Source organism: Acomys minous (genome assembly GCF_964271855.1).
Source record: "Acomys minous genome assembly, chromosome: 9".
In the NCBI taxonomy this organism is placed as follows: Eukaryota; Metazoa; Chordata; class Mammalia; order Rodentia; family Muridae; genus Acomys; species Acomys minous.
In genome coordinates, this window is record NC_140490.1 from 86,145,372 (window position 1) to 86,158,562 (window position 13,191).

Here is a 13,191-nt window from a genome sequence, read left to right on the forward strand (position 1 = left end):
CTTTAAGGGGACCTTGCTCAAGTATTATGCATGCACTGACAATCACTTGAGTTTATATGTGCACTGTTATACAGAAAACACTGTTTTATCATCATCATCCATCTCCTCTGATCCTTGCTATCTTTTGTTATCATGTCTTTAACACAGCCCTGAGAATCCCTGGAATATATACATATTTATATTCATGTCTGCTGCATGATACTGGTGGGTGTGTCTTTTAGTTGTCAAGTTCTGTCAGAAACCTTCCTGATGAAGACTCAGTGATTCAATAGTTGGTGTGTAGAGCAATAAGACATCCAGAATAAATTTACTAAAGTAATATTAGTTAGAAGAATGGTAGTAGTAGATGATATTCTCTTAAGTAGAAGAATTCTTTTATAATTAGCATGAACACTCCATTAATTACTGTATACAATAGAAGCTGAAGGAACACTGTTCAGTTCTTTTAATGGGCACTTTTAGCCTTACAGCTTTAACCACATAAAGGCAAGTTCTGAAGACGATGACTCAGAATATGTGTCTGCTCAGTATTAAAAACACAATAATACACAGAATACATATGCTTTTCCACTGAATCATTACAAATGTGTTCAGAGTAAGGAGACTTTGCTTACAAGAAACAGTTTTTTCTGTACCTGCCTGCATGACAAGATCCAAAAAACTTAATAAAAATTAAAACTGACTGGTGCAGAAGATGCATTACTAGAATAAATTCAAATAGATGGGAATGTAATAAATATAGGAAGGGGTCATTCAGTCATCAAACCCAGGGATATAAATAAATAAGTGAATGAATAAATATGTATATTTGAAACAAAATTTTGCAAGTGTCAACATGTGATGGAATCTTTCATTCATATTAATATCTTTTTCAAAATCATTCAAGTCAGATGAAAGAAGTCCACAGATACACAAATCTTAAAAAATATCTTTTCATTTCCTTTAAGTTTGTTTATCCAAATTACATACTGGAGAAAAGCCATGTAAATAGCAGCCACGTTGAAAACTCTTCAGGAGATTTACATCTCACCAGTGATAAGAATGTTTATTGTAAAGAGACTGTACAACTACAAGGTACGTGGAATGTGCTTCAACACATTTTCATACCTCACTAGGCACAAGAGAATTAGTCTCAGAAGGAAGGCAAACCAATGTAAGGAATGTGGCACATCTTTAGAGAGTTCTCTGTTCAGAGAACACACCCTTACATTCATCATAGGAAAATCTCCCGCAAATATGACAACTGTAGAAAATATTTCTGGAGATCCTCAAATATTACTCATATTGCAAAGAAATCTTACACATGTATACAATGTGAAGAGTAATTCTAGAATTACTCAAACTTTAGGAAACATGAGAAAATCTATACTGGACAGAAACCTTACAAATGTAAAGTATGTGGCAAATCTTTTAACCATGTGCATATCTTTATGTTTACCATAGAAACCATTCTGGGAACAAACCTTAGGAATGTGAAGAATGTGGACAATCCTTTTCACCTCACTCAACTACAAGATCATCAGAGACTCCATCCTGTTGACAAGTCTTACAGATGTACAGAATGTGACAAGTCTTTTAAGCATGTCTCAAATCTTTATGTTCATCAAAGGGTCCACACGGGTGAGAAGCCTTACAGATGTGAAGAATGTGGCAAATGCTTTACCCGTCATTCAAGTCTTCAAGCTCACACCAGAATCCATACTAATGACAAACCTTACAGATGTGAAGAATGTGGTAAGTGCTTTACCCGTCTGTCAAATCTTCAAGATCACACCAGAATCCATACTGGTGAGAAGCCTTACAGATGTAAAGAATGTGGCAAATGCTTTACCCGGGTCTCAACTCTTTACTCTCATCACAGAATCCATACTGGTGAGAAGCCTTACAGATGTAAGGAATGTGGCAAATGCTTTAGCCAAGTCTCAACTCTTCACTCTCATCACAGAATCCATACTGGTGAGAAGCCTTACAGATGTAATGAATGTGGCAAGTGCTTTACTCGGGTCTCAACTCTTCACTCTCATCACAATACCCACACTGGGGAGAAGCCTTACAGATGTAAAGAATGTGGCAAATGCTTTACCCGGGTCTCAACTCTTCACTCTCATCACAGAATCCATACAGGTGAGAAGCCTTACAGATGTAAGGAATGTGGCAAATGCTTTAGCCAAGTCTCAACTCTTCACTCTCATCACAGAATCCATACTGGTGAGAAGCCTTACAGATGTAATGAATGTGGCAAGTGCTTTACTCGGGTCTCAACTCTTCACTCTCATCACAATACCCACACTGGGGAGAAGCCTTACAGATGTAAAGAATGTGGCAAATGCTTTACCCGGGTCTCAACTCTTCACTCTCATCACAGAATCCATACAGGTGAGAAGCCTTACAGATGTAAGGAATGTGGCAAATGCTTCACTGAGGTCTCAACTCTTCATTCACATCACAAAATCCATACTGGTGGGAAGCCTTACGGATGTAAAGAATGTGACAAGTCTTTTAAGCATGTCTCAAATCTTTATGTTCATCAAAAGGTCCATACTAGTGATAAGCCTTACAGATGCCACGATTGTGGCCAATGCTTTAGCTGGCCTTCAAGTTTTCAACGTCACACCAGAATCCATACTAGTGACAAACCTTATAGGTGTGAAGAATGTGGCAAATCCTTTACCTGTCTGTCAAATCTTCAAGTTCACATCAGAATCCATACTGGTGAGAAGCCTTACAGATGCAAAGAATGTGGCAAATGCTTTACCCAGTTCTCAACTCTTCACTCTCATCACAGAATCCATACTGGTGAGAAGCCTTACAGATGTCAAGAATGTCAGAAATCCTTTGTCACAAGTTCATCTCTTAAAAGACATCAGAAAATTCATGTAAATGGTAAACTTCATAAAATTCCATAGTATTTCACACAGTACTTTACAGTACTAGTTTTCAAAGGATCATGTTTTTACAAAGTTTCTGTGCCTTCAATCAATTTTCAGGGTATAGCCAATAGTAGGGAAGTGTGCCCAGGACAAGTTACACTTGCTCTGCATTTATAAGCATTCTACCGTGTCTCCTGTAAAGACATGGGCTTTATAGTCATCAAAGATTTGTAGGAAATTGTACTATTTATGCTATAATGTTTGAGATACAATTATTCAATTATTAAAAATTACTAGTAAGAAAATGTTTTCATCATAAATGCCTTATTCAATATCATTTCTTGCCTGAATACCAAGAAACTGCATTAAAACCCCAGACTATGTCAAAATTAATCCAGAGTTTTATATATAATATAGGATGGGACGGTTTTATTTGTACAATATGATTATATTCTATGTAAACATTATTGTCCTGCTAGTGGTTTTGATTGCATACAATTTACTGCTTTTTAAAAATCCTGTATGTCTACCCAATAAAAATGTTACATATCTCCATCAATTTTTATGTACTTATTTAATTTCTCGATGAGAGTCTATTGTGAACTGCCAGGGAATCGTTACTATCTGCTCTTCCATGGACAGCAAAGTCCATTGAATATATATCATGAAATAGAATAAAAGTACTTAAAAATTTGTATCACCGAAGTTCAAGCCTGTGTGAGACAGATGGTTAAGAACAATTGGATTGTCAAACTGGCTGAGGAAAATCCTACAGGAAAAGACTCTTATGTAAATAACTATAGGTCCTGAGGAAAGCATGGAGGGAGAGCAGTGGTGTTCTTTAGAGAGGAGCAGACCAGTTTGTTGTCCAGTACAAAATGATCAGCCATAGATAATAATCCATAAGTTACATGTATATATACATATGTACCCACACGTACATCTATATGTGTATATGTATATATATATATGTATATATATAATTTATGAAATGATATATTTAGGATTATATGTATGCATACACAGGTGCACACACGCATTTATGCTGCAATCGAATGGAGAACAGAAAGAGGCCATAAACTTGAGAAAGAATTTGGTGCTGTACATAGTAGGCTTTGGGGGAAGGAATGTAGAAGGTAGAAATGTAATTTATAGGAAGCACAATGAAACCAGGAACGTTAAACATGCAGATTTACCAATTCATGGAGAAAGATGTACAAGCTGTGTCCTGCCCTGATGCTGTTCGTGAAGGTAGAAAATAGCCGTTCCTTGGAATCTTTGTATTATTTGTGAGTGCCAGGCGATACCAACCTTCCACAAGGAAGAGCAGAGCTCCTCATAGTTGAGGTGATGTTCGTACTACTTGAATGCCCAGGGGATCTCCAAAGATTCCACAACAAGGACTAGAGTTGGATAACTGCTCATATGATGCCGCCAAGTTATCTGCATGATGTAGGCCATGTCAGATCCTTGGTCGTGAAGACAACACATGTATCTTATCTATAGTATGTGCTTTCACAGAATATGGAACATGAACTTTGAGAAGAGGTTTGATGTAACACTACTTCCTTGTGCACATCGTATTTTGTTCCACCAGGAAACCCGTTTCCTCATTTCAGTCTACTTCAATATCCCTAAAGTAAGTGACCTAAAGTCAGAATCTAGAAGTTAGAACCAATATGAGCTCCTGAGTCAAATTGTTAGACACACAGATAAGGTTACTGTGAATTAAATGCAAAAACGACTGCAAATTAATAAGAAAAATGTACATTATCAGGCATATTGAGTGAAAGAAAATGAAGTGTTAGTGATTAATCTGAAAAATGGATGGATTTTGTTGGGGTAAGAGAACTAGATATAAAGGGTGGCACACTTAAACAACAAATGTAGGGTGATGAAGAAAATGGAGCCATCAATGACATGATGGGGCTACCAGGAGATCCCAACGGAAGGGGAGATTTTTAGTAATTGCTTCTATTTCTTTAGGGAATATGATTATGTTGTTTATCTGATCTTGATTTTAGCTTGGTAAGTTGTGCTTTTCAAGAAAACCTACCATTTCTTTCATATTTTCCAGTTTTGTGAGCTGCAAGTTTTAAAAGTATGATTTAATGATTGGATTTCGTTAGTGTCTGTTGTTATGTACTCACATTAATTTCTTATTTTCTTTATTTAGATGTTCTCTTTCAATCTTTTTTTAGTTTGGAAAGAAGTTTGTCCATCTTGATGCTTTTCTCAAAGAACCAGCTTTTTGTTTTTCATGGATTCTTTGTATTGTTCCCTCTATTTGTGCTTTACTGATTTAGGCCCTCAGTGTGATTTACTGTCATCTACTCCTCCTGGGTGTGCTTGGTTCTTTATGTTCTCCGTCATCAGGTATGCTGTTATATTGGGTGTATGACGTTTTTACATATAGGTCCTTACTGCTATGAAGTTTCTTGCAACTGCTTTCTTTGTGCTCCATAAGTTTTGTGTGTTGTATTTATTTTCGTTGAATTCTAGAAAGATTTAACTTTTATTATTTTTGTCTTGACCCAGTAGTCACTCATTAAAGAGTTGTTCAGTACCTGTGACTTTGTAGGCTTTCTATTCTTGTGGAAATCTAGCTGTAATCCATGGGGTTCTGTTATGATTCAGGGGGATATTTCATTTTTTTTAATAGCTGTTGAGCTGTCCTTTATGATGAAGTATGTGGTCAACTTTGGTGAAAGTTTTATTAGGTACTAGGAAGGAAGTATATTCTTTTGTGTTTGTGTGTGATGTTCAATACATGTTTATGAAGTCTATTTGGTTTGTAACCACCATTTCTCTGTTTAGTTTTTGTTTTGAGTACCTGAAATTGGAGTATTGAACTTTCTACTATCAATGTGGAGGATACATGTGTGTTTTAGTCTTTAGCAATGTTTCTTTTACAAACATGAGTGCCCTTGCATTGGGTCATGGATGTTAAGAATAGAAATGTTGTCTTCATGAGTTTTTACTTTGTTTGACATTAGAATGTCTGTGTCAGCTTGCATCTTAGGTTTGTTTTCTTGCAAAATCTTTCTCCAGCTCTTTAGCCTTAGTTAATATTTGTCTTTGATGTTGAGTTGTATTTCTTATATACAGCAGAAGGATAGACCTTGTTTTTGTTCCATACTATTAGCCTCGTTCATTTGATACAGAAATTTAGTTCATTAATACTGAAGAGATATTAATGACATATGATTGTTAATTCATGTTATTTTGCTGTTGTTGGTACAGTGTATATGTTTTTGAGTGTGTGTGTGTGTGTACAGTTTGTGCTTTCCTTGTTTTGGTTTTGCTGGTATAAGATTATTCATTTTCTGTGTTTTCAGTGGTGTAGCTCACCCTCTTAGAGTGGAGTTTCCTTCTAGTACCTTCTGTAGTGGACATGTAGTTAGAAATATTTTTTAATGGGACTTTTTCATAGAATCTCATGTTTTTTATGGTCATTACCATCCATAGTGATGAAATGTTTTGCTGAGCGTTGTAGTCTGAGCCCTGTCTTTGGTATCATAGATCTGAAGATCACTTGTCTAGATGTTTCTGGGTTTTAGAGTTGCGACTAAGAAGCTGGGTGTAATTCTAACATGCTGCCTAAAGAAGTTACTTGTTCTTTTTTCCTTTTCAACTTTGAAAATTCTTCTATTTTTAAAATTAATTTATTCACATTATATCTCAATTTATAGCCAATCCCTTGTATCCTCCCTTTCCTCCCTCCCTCCAGCTTTCCCCCTACTCCTCTCCCCTATGTCTTTGACTCAGGGGGACCACCCCCCATGTATATCCTCATAGGGTATCAAGTCTCTTTTTGGTAACCTGCTTTCCTTCGTCTGAGTGCCACCAGGCCTCCCCATCAAGGGGATGTGGTCTAAAATGGGGCACCAGAGTTCCTGTGAAAGTCAGACCTCATTCTTTTTTTGTTCTGTATAGTTAGTCTTTTGACTATCATGTGGCAAGGGAACATTCATTTCTGGCCAAATCTTGTTTTTATCATCTTATAATTTTTAGAAGCAACTCCTTCTTTAAGTGAAGAACATTTTCTTCTATGAATTGTTCAGACTATTTTCTGGGCCTTTGAGCTGGGATTCTATTACTTTCTCCTCCTCCTCCTTCTCTTCCTTGTCTTCCTCATCCTTGTTTCCCTCTCCTTCTTTTTTCTGTCTCCTTTCCTCTTCCTCATTCCCTTCCTCTCCTCCTCTTCTTCCTCCTCCTCCTGGCAATAAATATTTTAATTTCATGACAACAAATAAGTTTCAAGTTTATTTGCTTTTTTGTTTGCTATTTAAATATAAAGCTAAGCCGCAAACAGGTATAACCAAGACATTTTCATCTCACATACATCCCCCTGTCTGATCCTCGTCCAAGTCTGTCCACTGTCCAGGCTAGCAAGGGGAGTGGGGAAGACTTTCTTAGGTAGCACTATCCTGAGGCTCAGGATGTGGGAGGTGGTGGGTACAAGGGGAGGTTCCTTTTTTTAGTTTTAGAATTTTATTTCATTAATATATACTTATTACATCTCAATGGTTATCCTATCCCTTGTATCCTCCCATTCCTCCCTCCCTCCCATTTTTCCCCTTACTCCCCTTCTCTATGACAGTGACTGAGGGGGACTTCCTCCCCTTATATGCTCATAGGGTATCAAGTCTCTTCTTGGTAGCCTGCTATTCCTCCTCTGAGAGCAAGGGGAGGTTCTTATACCTGGCTCCTGAGCTGGACTGAAGATGAATAATGAGAGCTAACTCTTCTCAGGGAAGGAGAAGGAAGCTACGTACTCTTGCTATCACATGTCAGAACTGAAGTATCATCCTGGTCCTCTGCCTGATTAGCACCATTGTGTCAAAACAGGTCTTATGTTGGCAGATGTCCTAGACTGGCAGCATCTGCAATGGACACCAGGAGTTCTGCTTTGACAGCAAGTAGAGAACCTTCCACACATCAGAACTGAGGTGTTTGTGTGGGGAAAGGAATTAGTAATTCTGGTCCCACAAAAAGACCTCACTTTTGATTTTAATAAGGTACCATCTCAAATCTTCTCTATACAAATCAGCCAGCCAAACCAAAAAGATAAATAAAAACCCAGTAGAAAAAGAAAAACACATTCATTTCACTTCCTTCAAAACCTATATACATATAAGTCGTTTTCTGTGGTTTTTTCTTAATTAATTAAAAATGTTTTGTTTTTAACATCTTTTAATTTTCTAAAATAATTTCAGTGCTTACATTTTTATAAAGAATTGGTGCAATTTCATGAGACCTGCCCTGCTTTGTCAGGACAACAGTGCTTTTCCTGGCTCGCCTCTAGCCTGATGCCACCCTGATGATTCGAGGTGCCTGGAAATGCCCTAAGCCTGTGGAGAAGATCTGTTCCTAGCCGAGCCTCCGAGCTCCATGCTCAGTATACTTTGGAGAAAGCAGAGAGGAAGACTAGCTTACTGCAAAATTTTGTTAAAATATATTCATGCACATCAATGTGTACACCTATCAAGACACCGAGGAGAACAAGAGATTGGAGACATCCTGTCCAGGCTGTGTGTGCAGATGGAGGGACCCTCATACCTGCCTGTCCTTGGACGTGGGGTGCGGGGGAGTCCTGGCTTTCATCTTGGGCAGAGCCCAGCTTCCTAGTTCACGATCAGCTTCATTCTCTAAAACCTGTTCTGACTCTTAAACTGTGCAGGAAGCACAAATGGGCAACCTATTTGCAAGAGGGAGGAAAACAAGTAGATATAAAAGTGGTGGTCATATAAGACTATCTGTAAAGTCCACCTTGAAAACCTTTACCAGATATTTATTTATTTATTTATTTTAAATTTTTTATTAATCTATTCATATTGCATCTCAATGGTTATCCCATCCCTTGTATTCTCCCATTCCTCCCTTCCTTCTACTTTCCCCTTACTTCCTTCCCATATGACTGTGACTGAGGGGGACTTCTTCCCCCTTTATATGCTCATAGGGTATCATGTCTCTTCTTGGTAGCCTGCTATCCTTCCTCTGAGTGCCACCAGGTCTCCCCATCAAGGGATTGTGGTCAAATATGAGGCACCACAGTGTGTGTGAAAGTCATACCCCACTCTCCATTCAACTGTGAAGAATGTCCTGTACATTGGCTAGATCTGGGTATGGGTTTAAAGTTTATGGCCTGTATTGTCCTTGGCTGGTGTCATAGTTTGAGGAGGACCCCAGGGCCCAAATCGGCCTATCATAATGTTCTTCTTGTAGGCTTCCAGGATCCTCTGGATCCTTATACCTTGCCATTTTCCCATGCTTCTCTCATCTAGAGTCAATAGGGTGTCCTCCCCTCTGTCCCAGTTTCCTGGTAAGTGAAGGCTTTCATGGGACATGGCCCTTGGGCTAGTATGCAGTTATAAGTGAGTATATACCATTTGACTCTTTTTGCTTCTGGGTTAACTCACTCATTATGATCATTTCTAGTTCGATCCATTTGTCCACAAATTTTGGAAATTCCTTGTTTTTAATAGCTGAGTAGTATTCCAAGTGTAAATGTACCACAGTTTCTTTATCCATTCTTCTACTGAGGGACACTTAGGCTGTTTCCATGTTCTGGCTATTATGAATAAGGCAGCTATGAACATGGTTGAGCATATGTCCCTGTTGTGTGGTAGTGCATCTTCTGGGTATATTCCAAGGAGTGGAATAGCTGGGTCTTGAGGAAGCCCTATTCCCATTTTTCTGAGAAAGTGCCCAGTTAGAGGAAAAAGTGGGGAAGAGTCTGGAACACATAGGCACAGGAGACAACTTCCTGAACAGAACACCAACAGCCCAGGCCTTAACGTCAACAAATAATAAATGGGACCTCATCAGGCCGAGAAGCTTCTGTAAGGCAGCTGACACTGTCAAGAGAACAAAGCGACAGCCTACGGACGGGGAAAAGATCTTCTCCAACCCTTCATTTGACAAAGGTCTAATATCCATAATGTAGAAAGAACGGAAGAAATTAAACACCATCAAACCAAATAACCCAATTGAGAAATGGGGCTTGGAACTAAACAGAGAATTCTAAGCAGAGGAATATGAAATGGCTTGGAAACACTTAAAGAAATGGTCGACCTCCTTAGTCATCAGAGAAATGCAAATCAAAATGACACTGAGGATCCATCTTCCACCCATCAGAATGGCTAAAATCAAAAACTCAACTGACACCACATGCTGGCGAGGATGTGGAGAAAGAAGAACACTCCTTCATTGCTGGTGGGAATGCAAACCAGTACAACCACTTTGGAAATTACTCATGAAGTTGTGTTCAGCTTTTATGATCCCTTGTTAATTTCTGTGCATCAATTTTTATTGGGCTATTTGTTTTCTAGATGCTCAATTTGTTTAGTTCTTACATATTCTAGATTCTAATACTCTCTCAGAGATATAGGAAGTAAAGAAAATTTCCCATTTTGTGGGCTGTTGCATTGAACTAGTCGCGAGGTCATTTGGCGTACACAATTTTTCAGCTTCATGAGGTCCCATTTGTAGTTGGTGTTGGGGTCTGCAGTATTTGTGTTCTGATGTGACATTTTTTCCTATGGCAGCAATTTCAAATCTAGTCATGACGTTTACCTCTATCAGATTCAAATCATTTCGTCTTGTTTTCAATGTAAAGTGTTGTTGAGTCACAGATATTGACCTATGTTTATTCTTGTAGATGCAGGTGTCCTGTTTACAAAGAGCTATTTGCTGAAAATGTGTTCTCTATAGTGTCTATTTTTGGCTTTTATTGTAAATATTTCTCCATAGATATGCAGACTCTTGTGTAGGTCTTCAATTCTTTTCCAGTGGTCAATGAATCAGTTTTTATGCTAATATGAAGGCATTAAAAAGTAGTTACAAAAATTATTACTATAGATCTTGTAGTGCAATTTGAAATTTGGCATGGTGATACTTCCAGCAGCTTTAAAAAATTATTGAGAATTGTTTTGGCCATCCTTGGTGTGTGTGTGTGTGTGTGTGTGTGTGTGTGTGTGTGTGTGTCTTTCTTTCTGTCTGTCTGTGTCTTTGTGCGTTTCCACATAAAACTGAAATTGTCCTGTCAAATTCTGTGAACAATTGTATTGGAAGTTAGATGGAGGTTGCAATCAATGTATAGATTGCTTCTGATGGTATATTTATGTTTAGTACATAATTTACCAATACCTGGGGATGGGAGCTTTTTGAATCCTCTGATATTTTCTTCAGTTTCTTTCTTTGGTATCTTAAATTATTATCACAAGGCTTTCCCTTGCTTGCTTAGAGTTTTTCCCTGATTTATTAATTTATTTATGTAGATATTGTTCTCGCTGTCTTCTTAGTGATATATCTAAAGATTTACCATTCTGTTCTTATCCTATTGGCATTCTGTATATTTCTTGTCTTCACACAGCTGTCTATTTCTTTGGTTTGTATAAGTTTTCTTCAATGTCTCTATTGATTATTTTGTCTATCTCATTGAGTTTAAGTTTTTCTTCCTCATTCATGAGTATAATTTGAAGTTTCATTTTTTGGTATACTACATTTCCTGATTGTTGTTCTCCTGTGATATTTCATGTTTCTCTTTCATATTTTTATTTGCTTTAAATTCTATCAATAAATGAACCAATCTATTTAGTTTTCTACATAATATATATATATATATATACACATATATATATATACACATAAACATACAACACGCACACGTGCGTGCACGCGTGCGCGCGCACACACACACACACACACACACACACACACACACACACACACACACACACACACACACACACACACACACACATACACACACGTATTTAGAGTCCCGGTATGATGCCAACTGTTTCATTTTACTTGTAAGGACTCTCTTTGAGGTTACCAGTTAAGCTATAGTGATTCAATTTTATTTGTATTTCAATTTATTTCTGCTTTAATATTTCTATGCCCTTCCTTACTGAATCTGGCTATCAAGGGTTCAGTTGTCCTTTTAATTTCTATCAGCCTTATCTTGCTTTTCTATGCTTCACTTTTGTGTATATTCTTCTTAAATACGTTTTCCTTATAATTATTGAGCTATTTCTTTGTGTCCACTTTCAACTTCTCATGTTATTTCATGATACACATACTTCTTTTAATTTGGTTTTCATCTAGTGATCTTTCACTTGCCGTTCTATGTGATTGACTGGTTTTGGGGATTGGTTTATTTTGATATTTCATATTGTTATATTTGTAATGGTGTCTGGGAATGTGGTCTTCTACTGTTCATTCTGAGTCTGACTGGATAGAACAGAATGGAACAGATGAGAGATGTTGAAAGATTTACTGTAAATGTGAAAATGTATTAGGAGTGATGAGGGCAAGTGGACAGAATAAACTGGGCTGGGATACAGGGTTTACTCTTTGCTCTAAGCATGTAGCAGGGGTTGGAGGTAGACTTGGCTTCCTAGAAAGATGTCAATATGGCACAAAAGGGAACTAAGTCATTTGAGAGTAAGCAAGAATGGGCTTCCCCAATGGTAGGGCTCCTTTATAGTGGCTTTTCAAGACCAGCATGTTTTTAAAAATTGGACACAGTGTAGATATGGAGGTTGTTTGGAGAACATGTGGACAAGGAAGGCAATGAAACTCATGGGTCTAGATTATAGACAAGGACATAAGAATTTTGAATAGATTTGCCATCCAGTAAACAGTACAGAAGATATTTGTGTGGTGCTGCATGTATGGGGAATCAATGAAAAATCCTTGATTTTGGCTAAAGTACAGGCAGTGTCAAAACTTCGTGGCTTATTGGATGTGAGATTGGGCCTAGATCGGTGGCTTGTGGAGAAGGCTTCTATGGGGAGACTGAGAGACTCACTAGGCTACTCCACGGAGGAGTAAGTGCAAAGTCTGTGTTTGGTTAGAAGTAGTGCAGGAGGGGTCTGTGAGTGGTGCAGGTGGTTGGGCACTATGGCACAAGCTTTTTATTTGAAAATCTGTGATGAATATTTGAAGTTATGTTCATTTTTTATCGGCTTATTCACTATGACTCTTCTTAGATCTGTAACTAACGTTACGTTGGTTCCCCAGCAATGGGTTTCCTTACAGTATTCTCAAGGATATTGGAGTTAATCATCCCTGTCTTTTTTCTCTACTATAGGATTCTCTTCAGTTCTTGATGTAAAAAGTCTTGTTTCATTATTCACTTCACCACTTTCTTTGCATATGTGTTCTATTGACTATTCCATGAAACCTCATACCTTATCACACTCACAAACACACACACACACAAACACACAAACACACACTCTCGTACACACATACACACACAGACACACATACACATCACCACCACCACCACTTGGACCACTCAGCCTTC

General features: G+C 37.9%; 1 long non-coding RNA gene across 1 annotated transcript in view; it reads right to left on the bottom strand.

Annotated features, from left to right (window-relative positions):
• LOC311606056 overlaps positions 1-13,191 on the bottom strand; it is a 169,220-nt gene that overhangs the window by 92,528 nt on the left and 63,501 nt on the right. The gene's annotated exons all lie outside the window — the stretch shown is intronic.